The 15,490-nt window shown below is 43.9% G+C and overlaps 1 protein-coding gene across 1 annotated transcript in view; it reads right to left on the reverse strand.

Annotated features, from left to right (window-relative positions):
• Window positions 1-15,490, reverse strand: part of col16a1 (collagen, type XVI, alpha 1) — a 134,643-nt gene that overhangs the window by 94,141 nt on the left and 25,012 nt on the right. Inside the window, exon 2 of the mRNA XM_074612782.1 lies at window positions 10,148-10,201. The gene's annotated coding sequence lies outside the window, so the exon portion shown is untranslated. The remainder of the gene's footprint in view (window positions 1-10,147; window positions 10,202-15,490) is intronic.

Consider the following 15,490-nt stretch of genomic DNA (forward strand, 5'->3'; position numbering starts at 1 on the left):
CTACCTCAGTAGGTGAGTTTATGGTCTCGATCGCTAGTTTCAGGTCTTCTTCAATACAACATGATGTTCATTTAGTAAATTATGGTCAGATAAACCATAAAGCAGGGCCTAAAAATGTCGTATTCAGCATTCGATTGTACTTAGCTCCACCCTCTCGTGTCACTTCTGGTTGCAAAAAAACAACATGGCGATGACCAAAATGTCGAACTTGAGGCTTCAAAACAGCAGTCCACAACAATGGGTGACGTCATGGTGACTATGTCCACTTCTTATATACAGTCTATGGTGCCAACTCGAGTTTTCCTTAAACCTACTGCACAGGCTTCGTCAACAAACAATACAAACACTCCCAAACCACGGGACTCTTAACCTGGCCTCACCAAATGGCGTATGAATGACAGACATTTTTGAGTAATTTTGTGTGCAATAACAACACCGTTTTTTGCTTTTGCCGTGTCATTTTAAGCCATATAGTCTGTACTGACGGCAATGTAAGCGCATCCCCACGAATACAATATGCTCAGAGCTAGTGACGCAGAATAAAAAGCAAGAAAGACAGGTTACGGGAGGCAGGGCGGGACTTAGTTTACACACCTTTATTAAGCCCAACCATGATGTTTTTCTTCTTTTCTAGATGTGTTGTTGCCTAAACATAAACTGTCCGTTTCACGGCAACAACGTGGCTAAAAGCTGTATCACACCTTTAACCCAGTGGCGTGAAATGGCACGCAAAAAGCCATTCTCATAACACAGAGAACGTCCTTACAATGTCATGCTATTTATACGCCTTCCCATGAGATCAATTTGGGACTCTAGGAACTCAATCTGGGAGTCCGTAATGCATCTTTTAGCTTGTGTTTTTCACTGCATCTCAAGAACATCGATGGTTTGGAAAATTATACCAAAAATTAAAATGTGTCACATTACATCAGCAGCAAAACAGTAGCAACAGCTATAATCCCACGTCAATGTCTACACACCATGAGTTCAATCATAGTACCTGTGTGTGCTCGGCAGCGTTTTGACTGTGCTCACAGCCCAATACAAAATCAGGTTACACTCGCAAGTTGGAACAAAAACAAACTCCAAAGCCAAAAAGATGCTTCAGGTTATAGTTGCATGAGTAATGCACAAGTGAAACGAGAGATATTACACGACCAGTGTAGACAGATGTATTTATACACTCTTTTTTCCAGTTGTAAACATGCATCATCATTCCCCATCTTGTTGAAACACATCGAGTATTGCAGAATGTGGATTCAATTTATCTGTCTTTCATCAAGGTGTAGGCCAGTAGCAGCAGCAGCAGCAGGATAGTGCCTTTCATTTGGCATCTGTCTGTGTGCTCTCTCTCACGTCCTCTCTCTCTCTTTCATATGCATCAGTGGTCCTCGCAATTAGTTTAGATTAGCTAGACTCCGCTGTGGGGAAGCCAGCCTCAGCCCAGCCCTTTGCTGCAGCGAGGTCGACAGGTGATATTTCCAACACGAAGTCTTCGCAGGGTCTGCGGTGAACAGACGCTCGCCTCAACAAGGACACAGTGTTTTTTCAGTGTGTGCGTAGCTCGCTCGAGCAGAATCATTCGGGTTAGAACGCCTGACATAAAGACCTGTTATTCTCCGCCGCCGCCCGTCTTCCCTCACATTGTCCTGGTAATTAAGAGTCCCAGAGGGTTTAGCGTTGACCTCTTCACCCCGACAGAGCAGATATGCTCGCTATCATTGCCCGAGATCAATGACGGAGAACAGAGAGAGGGCAAATAGAAAGACAGACAGAGAAAGAGAGAGATATAGAGAGAAAGAGACTGTTCCACATCAAGTCCTAAGCTGATCGATTCCCTCCTAACAGGGCCTAGTAGTATTGATCGTAGTGTAAGTATCTGCCTCGCTGTGGCTTACACTGAAGCCCACACAGCGCTGCTGCAACGGTCAACTGATACACAATATAAGTTTTTTTTTTATTCTTTTTCACTCAGGTTGTCACTATTCTCAAATGTTTTGGTTTGAAAAGAGATTATAGGGCCTTGATATGGTGTGTGTGCCCTCATATGTACATTTTTGAAAATTCACAGAGTAAATCATTTGCCACACCACATGGGAGTCTGTGTGCGACATGGGGGCCTATTATCATTGCAAGTGCTCACCCACTCACGCTTGTTTGTCGTTTTCATCTGAGAACTGTGTCTTTGTGTGCACGCGCGCGAATGCGTATGTCCTTTGAGCCACACACTTGAAGGGATTTTCTTGGTTTAGGTTCTCGGTACAAAATCCAAACAAGCTAAACAGAAGAGACAGAGAAAGAGAAAATCAGAGGAAGATCTGTGACGGCGATGAGCGAATGGATGGGAAGGAGGGGGGGGGGGGAAAGAGAGAAACAGAATGCAGGTCAGGCCTCCGAAGATTACTGCATGAAGGTGGTCTAGGCAGCACGGCTAATTACGCGTGACATTACTGAATAAGCTGTTCCGCTTGCAACATTTTATTAACGGGAGTAAGAGGCTGCACGCCTTAATTCATTATTCATTGATTTTAATGGATATTTCACCGTGAAAAAGACAGGAAAGAGCAGAGAAAACTGTCCACTGGCTCAAAATGTGGCCTTCAGAAAACTTGTCATTTCCAAGTAATCAACTTATTGATTTTGAGGGGAAAAACACAACCACCACTTTTTGGAACACATTTGGAATTATGCCGTACAACACAAGCCGGGAAAAGGTGTTATCGGGACATCGCGCTTTGACAAATCGTAAATGTCTGCGGGCTTGAGGGAGGTACAAAAACTTGAGTTGCAGTGTTTACATGCAGGTGAGATCTCAAGGCAGCTTTGCTCCATTTACCCAACCACTGAGGCAATCCAGTTTTACAAATAACTATAAATGTTGAGCACAAGACGGTCTCCTGTGCCAGAGTTAGAAGGAATCAGTGAGGAGGGTTTTGTTCTGTACGAGGAATTGACTCAGACCTCCAGCTGAGTGAGTTGTGATTCTAATCCGTTCATTTGTTTTCCTCCCTCCCTACAAGGCACTTGCCAAATATGTTAATCTACCCAGATATGCCAACTTATTCTACAACGCGGAGTGTGATTCTCTCAAAGCGAAGACCCCTGACTATGATTAGAAACATATATTTGTGATGCAAGGCATCAAAAACAAACGTAATCCAGGGGAGAATAGGTTTCCCTCGAAACATAATTGACGCAATTTTTAGGAGACCAGTCTGACAGTATCACTCAGAGGAATGCACACATACATACTCAATCTTCATGCACACATTCTCATAAAAGGTAAAGTAAATGCATATACAGTACATATGTGCACACATTAACTGCAGCCCCTCTGCAGGGGCGAGCTTTGGGAGCAGCTGTTTTTGTGCATCTCCGGGTTGCCAGTGTGAATTAGAGAGAAGGCTGCTCTGCCTCCTCTAAATGTTTCATGATGTTTACCAGGCTGTTTGTTCTGAGAGCAGATCAAGGGCGGACCACTCCCACTGGCACCCACTAAAGGGGCGCAGAGGGGGCGAGGGAAGGAAACAGAGGTGGATGAATGAATTTCTAGAGGGCTGGATTGATGGCTGCATGAATGGATTCAGTAATGGACCCTTGGATGGATGGATGCCGACGTGCATTACACCGGGATCACACCTAATCTGTAATACATATGTGTTGCTGCTGCTCGGGCAGAATGCTTCTCAAAGATCTCGTTTCTCGAGTAAAATTAAATAGCATTGCTTAGATGTGGCTATCGATCACACGTTTTCATTATGGAAAAACCTCCCTGGCAGCCGACCACATACAGGGTGAAAAAATATTCAGCATGCATTATCAGTGCATATGTTAAGAAGAATTATCAGAACGAGCAGCAGTGAATCTAAACTCTCTGTGTAATCTGCGTAAACACAAACCGTTTGAAGGCAATATCAAGGCTGACAGGCACCGCTGAGTGAAAGTGCCTTGTCAAAAGAGACACGAGTAGTAAACCTTGATAGGTAGAATGAAGGTGAATTGATGGAAATGAATGAAAGAATGAGGACAAATGTATAACGAAAAAGGAAGAAGGGCAAAATTATGAAATCTAAAGGACACAAGAGAAAAATCACAGAGAGTGGTTAAAGATGGAAAGATGGTTGGATAGATTCAGGAATACACAAAGACGGTTGCAGACCATCTACATACAAAAAAATACTGATACATCTGTATATTGCTGAAGGATAGTAAACTCACAAAGAAGATTAAAGAGGACCTGTTGTGCTTATTCTCAAGTGCATACTTGTATTTAGGGTGTCTGCTAGAACATGTTTACATGCTTTAATGTTAAAAAAAAACTCTACTTTTCTCATACCAGCTGTGCTGCAGCACCTCTTTTCACCCTGTCTGAAACGATCTGTTTGAGCTCCTGCCCCCTCTCCCGAAAAGCCCAGTCTGCTCTGATTGGTCAGCTGGCCCACTCTGTTGTGATTAGTCAGCTGAACTAAACTCTTCGGACTCTGTTCCAGCTCCGCTCTAACTAGTTTTGTTGGAGGGCGTGCCAAACTAGCCACTAGAAAGGTATTATGCAAATATGTTACTTGGTGACATCACCAAGTTACGGAAGAAAATGTGGGACTTCAATCAAGGCGTTTCAGGCAGTTCAGGAGCCGTTTTTCTCTGGAGGAGTGTAACTCCCTTTGGCATGGACTTTGGGCTTTGTAACTTTGCAGACCTTTCTCATGTACAAAACATATATATAACACACTAATGGAAAGGGAAAAAGCACAAAAGCATAATAGGTCCTCTTTAAATAAATATGACTATATATATGACTGTGTGAAGTACAGACTTGTGTATGCCTCTACAATGAAAAAGTACAGTATAGGTTACTTGTGGTGATGGATATTCTGCGTGAATTCTTACCTGGAATTCCTACAATTGTGGACAGACAAGAATACAGAATAGGAAATAAAAGAGATTCAGAATATCCACCTGGCTTCACAGTGGTGTTATGGCTGGGGTATGCTCGGAGAGAACTAATTGGTACGTCGTGTTGTCCGACAAGCAGGCAAAAGTGTTTGAGGCTGTTCCAAATGGCCAAACATGATAGCAAGGTGAAAAGCCGAACTTCAAGGAGAGCAGCGAGACGAGGTAATTGTATAAATAAAGGAGAAAACGACACACTCTTTCAGACAGTCTCCTCTGGAAGACATTCATAGTATTGCACTTATTTGTACATAGGAGAAGACAGGACCACAGAAACAGCTGTGTAAAGAGTGAAAGAAAGAGCTTGAGAGAGAATTCAAACACTGCTTACTTTCTCATCTCCACCCACCTGGCTGTGATTCTCAGTTTTGGAAAGGTACCGAAATTTTCTCCACAGTTCCAATGTCAGAAAGTGACTGGACGAGGGAGTTTCAAACATTGTCCAACCAAAGTACAACAATAAGCACTACAGTTTGGTTAAGGTCAGGGAAAGATCACGGTTATGGCAAACAAACTATGGTGAAGATATGATTAAAGGTATAGGTCAACATTTTATGAAATCTTGCCAAGAGTTAGATGAGAATATAATATTAATAGTATTCAGTTAGTTTTGGAAAAAGCAAACACTGGCTCTAGAGAGAGGTCATTCGCGTTTTTGCATCGGCCACCGTAGTTCTCCTCCATGCTTGGCACGCGGAAGAAATTTCAGTGGGTTGCAACCTCAACGCTAGATGCCGCCAAATCCTACACACTGGACCTTTAAACTAAACAAGATATAACGTGTTAGTTAGTGAACTTTATGGGTGCTGGTATGTGTAGGTGGATTTTGTTACTGTTTGACAGAGGATCAAGGACATTTTTATTGTCATTCCATTTTGTACAAGAAAGGGAATGAAATATAGCACTCTGGTCACGGAATAAGAAAGCACTAATATAATTAAAGTAGCAATAAAAATCGACTATAAAAAATAAAAATATATAATAAATAGTCAAAAATACTTAATAAATTATTTTAAAAAAAGCCAGTCTAGCTGTTTCCCCCTGTTTTCGTGTTAAACTAAGCTAAAACTCAAGCAGATGCATTGCCACTGAACGTGAGCGAGAGACAGGGAGGGAGGGAAAAATGAGCCAGCAAATTATCAAACATGGATATAATTCCATAAAGCATACGGACTACAGGTCGTCACCTCTACCTCGGCCTCGCTTCACCTCACCTCCCATGTGCCAAGTATAGCACAATAGGTCCAGGATGATAGGACATTAAAGCGAAGTGGCACAGGGAATACAGTATAGGCTACCTTGCTCTCTCGCCTTTCTCATATTAAACAATGAAGAGGAACCCATTAGTATTCTAGCCTGTAGCCTTATCTTCCTCCTCCTTTTTTCTTAAGCTGTGACGCTGGGCAAATATTTCCTCCCTACTTGCCATTTTTCATCGTTTTCAACCCCGGCCCCCCAACCCCCTCCTCCTTCTTCTTCTTCCCTTGCTCCTCAGACGGCGTTTAAGACGATAATTGACATTCTCAGACAAGATCAGTGCTGACCTGGAAGCGAGCAGGGGGGCGTTTAGGCGGTGGCGAAGCTCACAATGCCTCCGCTGTTCTGCCGGTAATTACACTCGGGGCACGGAGATCGGCCGCTGCTTATTGAATTCATATCAAATAAAACTTGGGAGAAAGTGCCGGCTGACGGTGCGGTGTAGCAATCCCCACCACCCGACCAACCCCTCCCCACCCATCACCCGTCTGTCCTCCCTCCAAACCCCCCACAGCTCATCTACAGCACAGTTTCCCCCTAATTCATTTATTCTGTCATATCTGCTCCCTCTCTCTCCTCTCTTCCCTCTCTCCCTCCCTCCCTGTCTCTATCACTTTCTGCTCATTGGAAGTTTGGTTGTTCTCTCTCTCTCTCTCTCTCGCGCTGTTTCCCCCCCTTCATCCTTTTCTTTCCACTTGGTCAAACCTCTGGAGTTGTGTTTCAATTTCTTTATCGGATTCTTCGGCTGCTTTACTCTCCCGAAAGCTGGGGGTCTCTGTGTGTTATTCTCTGGTGTATATTCCCTCTATCTCAGCCTCAGCTGTGTTCCTACCACCACCACCACCGCTCTGTATTTGTCCTCACCTGGCCTCCCGCCATGCCACTTGCTATTTTCCTCACAAGACATCCTCGACTTCATTCTGTAATCATCGCTCTGCATCCAACAGTCCAATTAACTTTATTATTCCTATTCAAAAGGTCATGATTAGCGACATGATGAATACAGATTAGTCTTTATTGCTCTGCTAACGCACTGTAATAGTAAGATATTTCAAGTATGTTTGCATTTTTTGACTCCAGTACCTGAAGAATACAAGCCTTTTTTATATTGTCTGTTGCCGCAGTTTTCTCCTCTAAAGAGTTCTGCTGCCGGCCACTTGGGGGCGACATGACCATATGCTTCCATGTAGTAACTGATCTGCAACCGCAGGTCCACACACAGCCCCTGCTGCGCCTTATACACAGTCCACAGTCTCTTGGGTAGCTGCACCATCCCACGGGCTCCCCCTCCATCCCTCCTTTCATCCCTCCATTACCCCCTCCCTCACTCACGCACCCCCCACACTTCTTAAATCAGCTGCGATAAAAACAGATGCCAGATTGAAATGTCAGAAGTGTATCTCAAACTGCCAGAACATTAACCTGTTCACCCTTAGGTGCCTTGCTTTTCTCAGAGGGAGGGAGGGCGAAAATAGGGTGGTGGGGGCTGGAGCGAAAGGGAGAAAAGAGAGGAGGAGGTAGGACTGCCATTTATGAAGAAGCCCTCGTGGGTTACGGAGAGAGCCGGCAAGCTGTGGGGGGAAAACAGACGGCGTAAGCAAAGTAGACAGAAAATACTCCAGCGGCGAGGTGAAGGAGGGAGGGAGCAATAAAGCAGAGAGACAAGAATGAGCTGGAGAAAAAAAGGGAGAAGAGGCGAGAGGGTCGACTGAGCAGGAGACACAAAGTCAAAGAGACGAGGAGGAAGAAGGGGGGGGAAAGGTGAGAGGTGAGTAAATACTAAAAGGAGAGGTAAAAGAGTGAACAGTAGAAGGTAACGGGTGGGTAAATCAGGTTATACGTATGGTGATGGTGAGCATTGATCTGGAAAGAGAGTGAGATACAGTGCTACATCTCAGTGGGGGCGAGTCGGTTGATAATAGGCTGATAAAACCGCCGCCCGCTCTCAATGCCTGTCATAAATCTTTCATTGTTACTCCTCCATCTCCCCTTTTTTTCCTCACTTGTATAGGCGTCTCGTCGGCCTTCAGCCGTACAATAGAACCGCCGCAGTTGAAACAGACCGGTGATGCATTTTAAAACGAGCACCACCGTAGGGGGCATGTGGAATAAACAATGGGTGAATGGGGCCACGAGTTCCTGCCAGCGCCGCCGTCTGAGAGTCAAAGTGGATATGACTCCGAAATGAGCGGCGTGCACCTTGAGGATTCTTTTGCAAATAGCTTTGAGAGGGATAAAAATGAAAAAGGTACTAAGGAGAAATCCTTGACTCTGACACGCCAGCAGTAGTGTTAATATATTGTCTAACCCGAGGATTTGTTGAGCCACATCACGACTCGGATGTCTTCTCTGTGCCCGCTATGCTTCAGAAAATCCTCTTCTTTATTTCCACCTTCTGCACTAGAAACTCACCTCTACCCCCTCCCTTCCTCTTTTTTCTTCTTCTCTCATCCTCTTCCTCATGCCTATCTTCCCCCCTCTCCCTTGACACGACAATAAATCACGGGGACTGAGAGGGTCTTGTTTACGTTGGGGGGTAATTATATGTACGGTGTGTAAGCTTTCAGCCCATGATGAATTAGCTGCCCTAAATAGGCCACTCCTGACTGACACAGATGGCACAAGCGTCAGCCGCCACTAGACTGGCTGCTACTTATCGAAACAGGTAAACAGGTGAGAGGAAAATAAATGAAAAAATACAGAGAGCGGAGAGAGGCAGATGTGGATTGTTGTTAGCTGCCGAAATGTAGCTACGAGCGATGCAGTCCTGAGTTACTGCCTGAAGTTATATTCATATGGTGCAAATTTAGAGGCTGAAAGTGTTTAGTATGCCTCCTCCTCCTCCTCTCTCCACCTCAGGCCCTCAAACCATTTTTGGTGATTTGGTTCAGTCACAGTACGTGCCTAGAGCACCAAACAGCAGACAGACAGTTGCTGGCTATGGTTAACGTAATGGAACGATTAGCAGCTAAAAAGCAAGATATTTTTTAATTTAGGTTTGGTGAAAAACTGAAGCACAGCTGACAGGCAGATCTCAGACAGTGAGATTAGATATTCATCTACCAGACAGTGAGAGTAGATACTCATCTACCAAAATTCACCACCATATGCGTAAAATCTGGTTTAAAAAAAAGTTAACTTTTGTGTCCTTACGCTACTTCCTGTCTCAGTTTGCATTGTTACATTTGAGTGGAAGAGTCAAATGGCTGAAGATAGATATACAGTATTTTTGTGAATCGATTCAGTATCACAAAACATCTCTCCCTAAATGTTGAGAAAACAAAAGGAGTTAATTATTGATTTTACGAAGTCCAAAACTGTTCAGCCACCAGTTTACATCAACGATGTCCCTGTTGAAATGTGAACATCCGATTTTTCGGCATTCAGATCTCAGACTCCCTCTCATAGTTATTAAACATCAGTAGTGTGGTTAAAAAGGCACAACAGAGGTTATACTTTCTGCGATGCCTTAAAAAATATGTAATGTTCACAAAAACCCTGGTCATTTCCTATCGGGCTACCATAGAGAGCATCCTTACTGGTAGGATACTGGTGTGGATTGGCAACCTGACTGAACAAGACTACAAACAACTGAGGAGATCAGTAAAAACGGCTTCAAAAATCATAGTAAATCACTGCTTGAGATTCAGGACATTTACACCTGCTGCTGCAGAAGGAAAGCTCTTATTATTACGGAGGACACATCAGCATCATCAGAGCTCGGACCAGCCGCCTCAAAGATTTACTTTAAATAACTCAGTCATTTATGATTATTGTAGAATTTCTTCTTATTGTTGTTGTGTTTTATTTATTCTTATTATATGTTGTATGGGCCAAGAGAGCCAGGGCAGATGGATTTCATTGCATTTGTATGTACAACTGTATTTTTTTTTTTATGTATATGACAATAAGTTCAAAGGATAGTGAATATTGGACTTACATTCGTCAGGTTCCAGAAACATGACTCCAAATGAAGGCCAATGTTGCTCCATGTCTGTAAGATAAGTAAACAGGCCATCATTTGCCAACATGTTAGACATAACAACTTTCTAAGGTTATAACATGCATGATTTTCAGCTTGACCTCTGCTCAAAAGGGCACAGAAGACATTTTGACATGTCAAAGTAGGAAAAGTCTGGTCCTGCATGGCTCACTGTTGTACTGCCATGACATACGGGGGGAAACTTGAATAGAACAGAAACATTGTTAGTGTTATTAGTAAAAAAAACTGTGACAAGTCTGTACAGCAGAAATGGACCCCATTAGAAGTAGAGCAATTTGCTGTACAGCAGCAATTAAAAACATGTACGTGCACATTCAAAAGTCAAATTGAAAAGCCTCATCTGAAACATTGAGAAATAAGCATAATGTGTTTCTAATAGAATAGAAAATGGCTTTCATATAGTTTTGGCCTTCATGTCTTTCAGTCATGAAAACATTCAGAACCAATGTAAGACTTCGCATTCGGTGAGTGTGTTGCTGATGAGCCAAGGAAGTGCAGTGTCGAGGGCGAGCTCTTGAGATATACAGGATAAATATAATAGTAATGCATTACTACCGGCAGAAGTACACACTAATGTATTGAGAGGGGATGCGTATACTCTAGCATTGGTCGGGGATGCAACTGTGTCATGGCAGGTGTATTGCTCAGGAGCCAAGGAAGCGTATGTTAAGGGTGAAATTGGACCATTAGTGCAACCGGGCGTTGCACGGAAGTGCAGTGTCGAGGGCGAGCTCTCAAGATCTACAGCATATAACGAGATACCGGTGAGACCGGAGATCTGCAGGACATATTTATCAGTAAGTTCCTTGACAACTATCCAATCCGACTTCACACTTGGCGGGTGTATTGCTGAGGACCCGAGGAAGCGCAGTGTCGAGAGCGAGCTCTTGAGATTCACAGGATAAATTTAATAGTAATGAGTTACTACCGGCACAAGTACACGCTGTAATGTATTGAGAGGGGACACGTATATACTATAGCATTGGTAGGGGATGAAACTGTGTCACGGCAGGTGTATTGCTCAGGAGCCAAGGAAGAGTATGTCAAGGGTGAAATTGGACCATTAGTGCAACCGGGCGTTGCACTATAGTCTACTGTAAATGGTGACTATGTAAAGCAGTTCATACTGAATGAGGGAAGCCCTCAGGATCAATCCGAGTTTTTGAACCGCATCGATAATGTATCACACTGGAAAGAAAAATAATGTCTTGTCACTGACTGCTTTGCTTGCCGGCAGAATTAAATCGATGCAAGTGGATTTTCTAAGAGGCTTTTGGAAGTTTTTAGTGCCAAACAATATTAGATCCATTTGATGCTTTCTAATAGCTGAGGCTTTAGTGAATTAGCATCCCTGGCCTCTTGCAGAGAAAAAAAAAAAAACACATTTCGAACACAAAGTGAGACGCTCATTGACTTCCAGCCAAGAAAAGTGGACTCCAGTTCCTTTAATGGGATTTAAACAAAGACAGAAGTGGGTTGAGGTAGAATATCCTGCTTTGCCTGCGTAGCTACCCCTCCGCCCCATGCCAGCCATTGTCAAGTGATGTTCAGTGTGTTCCAAACGCCATGACAGAACGCTCTATCGTTTCGTGTCAGCCGGCCAGACAGTGGCGAGGAGGAGAGGGAGCAAGAATAATGTGGCTGGACTGAGGAATACGAAATGAGGGAGAGATGGAAGAGGGGCTGCGGGTGAGGGCAGGGAACGAGGCAAGTAGTGGAAATACATTTATCTTCTGGCATGTGAATAATCTTTTTGCCACCCCCACAACCCCCCCATCCATCCATGCATAATGTTTTTCTTCATCACTGGCAAAAGGTGCCTGTGCATATAGCTGTGTGAGAGATGCAAAGAAAGAAAGAAAGAAAGAAGGGTGAGAGAGAAAAAATGCCTTGCAGACATAGAGGGCAGCCTCAATACGTCTAGGAGATACAGTACACACACACACAGCTGGACGTTCCCCAATGCAGCAGATCTGAGTTGTATTTATGGCTGTTCTGATGGTCGCCATAACGATATGACACATGGTAGACATTTCTCTCCTCTCGATACTGCCCGCACAATTTGTCACACATGCATGCATGCGCCCGAATCTGACACTGAGGTCAGGATTTGTGAGTGTTTGGCATGTGTGTGTTCTCTTGTGTTTTGTGACTTTGTCGGTGTCATTCGCACGGTGTTAAATCTGTTTCATTTTTACCTTGAGGATGGATCTCTCCTCTCGTTCCGTCTCCTTGGCTGTGGCACCTCTGTCCCTCATTGTCTCCCTCGCTCTATACCTCACCAACCCCCCCATCCCCTTTCCCTCTCCCTCTTTTCTCTCTCTCTCGCTCCTCGTCTCATTGGCACAGGCCTACTCTCTCAGTGGAGGTGTGTGCACATCCAGCTGGTGGGTGTCATGCTCGGCTGCTTGGTACTGCTCAGTAATGGCTGCAGTGGCCAAGAGAGCAGCTGGACACACACACACACACACAGAGACACGAGGAAAGTCTTCCCAGAGACTCACTATTCATTCCCCACATTACCATATTGCCTGTCTCTCAGAGAGAGAACAGGGCCAGGTTGGAGGAGGGTGGGGGGATATGTGCTGTTGTTTCACCCTGGAGCGCCATCCAAGCGCCTTGGAATAGCTTTCACTGCGATGACCAATGGCTCGTTTCCATTTCCATCAAACCCGAAAATGCCACGGGACCAAAGGTTTAAGCGTGAACTTACAATTGCTGGATTAAAGCCTAAACTGCCATTTGTAACAAAACAGTAGCAATCACAAGGGCTCTGGAAACAAATCCATCTTAGTTACAAGTCCCCCCTTTCCACAAGCTGATAACCACTCGGCTCGTGTCAGCGAGGTCGGGAGGATGCTCAAAGGAAAGGAGCACTGCGAAACCACATAAGTGTGTAGATCAATAGGTAAAACCTAGAAATCCCAGCTCTTCTCTGGAGTTTCTGCAATTTCAAAATGCATTACGTCTAAGTTGCATCATAAATCTGATTGCAGCGATTCTGAAAACCTCGAGTTTTCAGTCGATGGCTCTCTTCTGCCTCCATTTCTCCATCCCTTTATAGGGTAAAGGGTGTTCTGCTATGGAAGTACAGTGAAACAGTAATGGTACTATTTAGTTAATGTTGTGTAAGGCAGCATTTTCACTCCCATTTCAGTGGAGGGGTTTTACACACTGTGTGGGCATCCGTGCCTACACAGATTGAGATTTCATGCTGCAACAGCAGCGTCCATCACAGTCGGTTTTTTTCTTGGATTTGTGGATGAAAAAAAAAACAAGTAAAAAAATCATTCACTTTTCATACAAACAATATTTCCTCAAACAACTAGGTTAAAGAGAAAGACACCTGCTGGAGCAACACATTCTCACTCCCAACTCGTCAAATAACCGCTGGGCATCAGAGACCGACGCACGGAGTACCCCTCTTGCGTTACTTTTGGACGGACCGGGAACGGCGTGTCAATATATGCTCGTTACATGCATAGCGTCCTTTTGAAAATAAACTTCCATTTCCACAAGAAGTTAAGTTTAGGAAACGGTCGTGGTTGATGTTAACTTCACTGACTAGATACTCACAGGAATGACGATAACGAGGAGTCACGTGACAAACGACTGACGTGACCAAATAAGTCAGCTTTACCTTATGTTTCACACTGGACACAAACACCGGTCTCCTGGTTGAAAGTTTTGTGTTTGTTTGGGATTTGATGACATAATTAACCCTCTGAGACCCAGAATAGACCAGTTTTTGTCTTTTTAGGGGGATACAGGGGGTCTTTAAGGGGAGATAGCAGGTCTACAGTATATACCACATAGAAGTGGTGTACATCATCTGAAAGCTGGGAACCTGAAGATTAATTTGAGATGCTGAGCTCAGCACTGTGTGTCAAATCGTTCTAGTCATAAATCAGAAAATTAATCAATTACTGTAATTAATCAAAATACATTGTTAAAGTGTATAAGGGCTTAGAACATTGTGGACCACTGTGAAATGGCCATGCCAGTTTTTCCTCGACAAAATTTAGCCTAACCAAAGTTAGGCTAGCCACCAATGGATTCCTTTTTCTAGTTTCATATGATATCAGTACGTTCACTCTAGCTCTAAAGCTGATGTTGCTTGGGTTTTTAGGACTCAATTCATGGGTCCTGTTGGTTGCTGTTGGCTTCAATCAAAAATGTGATCAAAATGTTGGCAAAGGGCATATAGACTGGAAGGTTTGCGGGAGGTTCAGGTCGGATAGAGTCCTTTTGTTTTTCAGGTCTGCACGAACACAGATTGTGCTCCACATCAAAACAGCCACGGATTTGTTAGGGATCATTTCATTTGCTAGTCTGTTTACTGACTTGTGTCTGGACAACTTGTATCCATCCCCGTCTGTCTCCCTTGTATCTTTCTGTAACTTCTACATTTCCTGACCATCTAATCCTATCTATTTCTAAACCCAGTGACAGATATTTAGCCCTGCCTTTCCTTAAGGGAGAGACTGGCACACTCAGAGGAAAGTGTGAGAGGTTTTCACTGAAGAGACTAGAATAGATTTCACTCTGGGGGGGATTACAGGTCGGCATTATTTCAATGTGAAAACCCATCAAAACAAGGACTTCACACACAGCTTACCATAAGAGCCTTTTTTTCAGTTTGATATCATTTGACTTCATCCAATATAATCTGATTTTCTTTATACAATGTAGTTGTGCAAGTGCTCCGTCATTTATAATTCAGCTACTAAAACTTCCGGCTGCTGATTATCAGGCAACACACACACACACACAAACACGCTAACCGAGTCATTATTAACACTAAGCTGCTTGGCCATGATACATCTGTGCTGCTGGCCTGCATGAGATTCAATGATGGATACTTTTTTTGGGGAGGGATGGGGGGTGGGGAGGGGGTTTCACCCATTTTGCCTGATTTACTGCACCATCAATACAGCTAACGGGGGGATAAAACTCCAACTTTCTTCCTAAAATAGTGTGAAAAAGAAGGTGGAGTCTCAATAGAACAAGACTCAGTCAAAACCGAGGATATGGCTGGACCGTGTATGGTCAGTCTGTGAATTTGTGGCTAAATTGTTATACAAATTGTCAGTGGTTATGTCTATAATGTTAAATCCAGCGGTACATGCTTACTAGGGGACACGCTGCTCCACTCATTTTGCCGTTCAAGCGGTGACGTACCCTATCGTGGAATGCACCTGATTGGTCCCTGTTTTCTGCTTGCCGTTTCAAACAGGAAACAACATGGCAGCCTGCTCGTAAACTTCCTGTTATTCCGTA

This window comes from Sebastes fasciatus, chromosome 17 (genome assembly GCF_043250625.1).
Source record: "Sebastes fasciatus isolate fSebFas1 chromosome 17, fSebFas1.pri, whole genome shotgun sequence".
Taxonomy (NCBI): Eukaryota; Metazoa; Chordata; class Actinopteri; order Perciformes; family Sebastidae; genus Sebastes; species Sebastes fasciatus.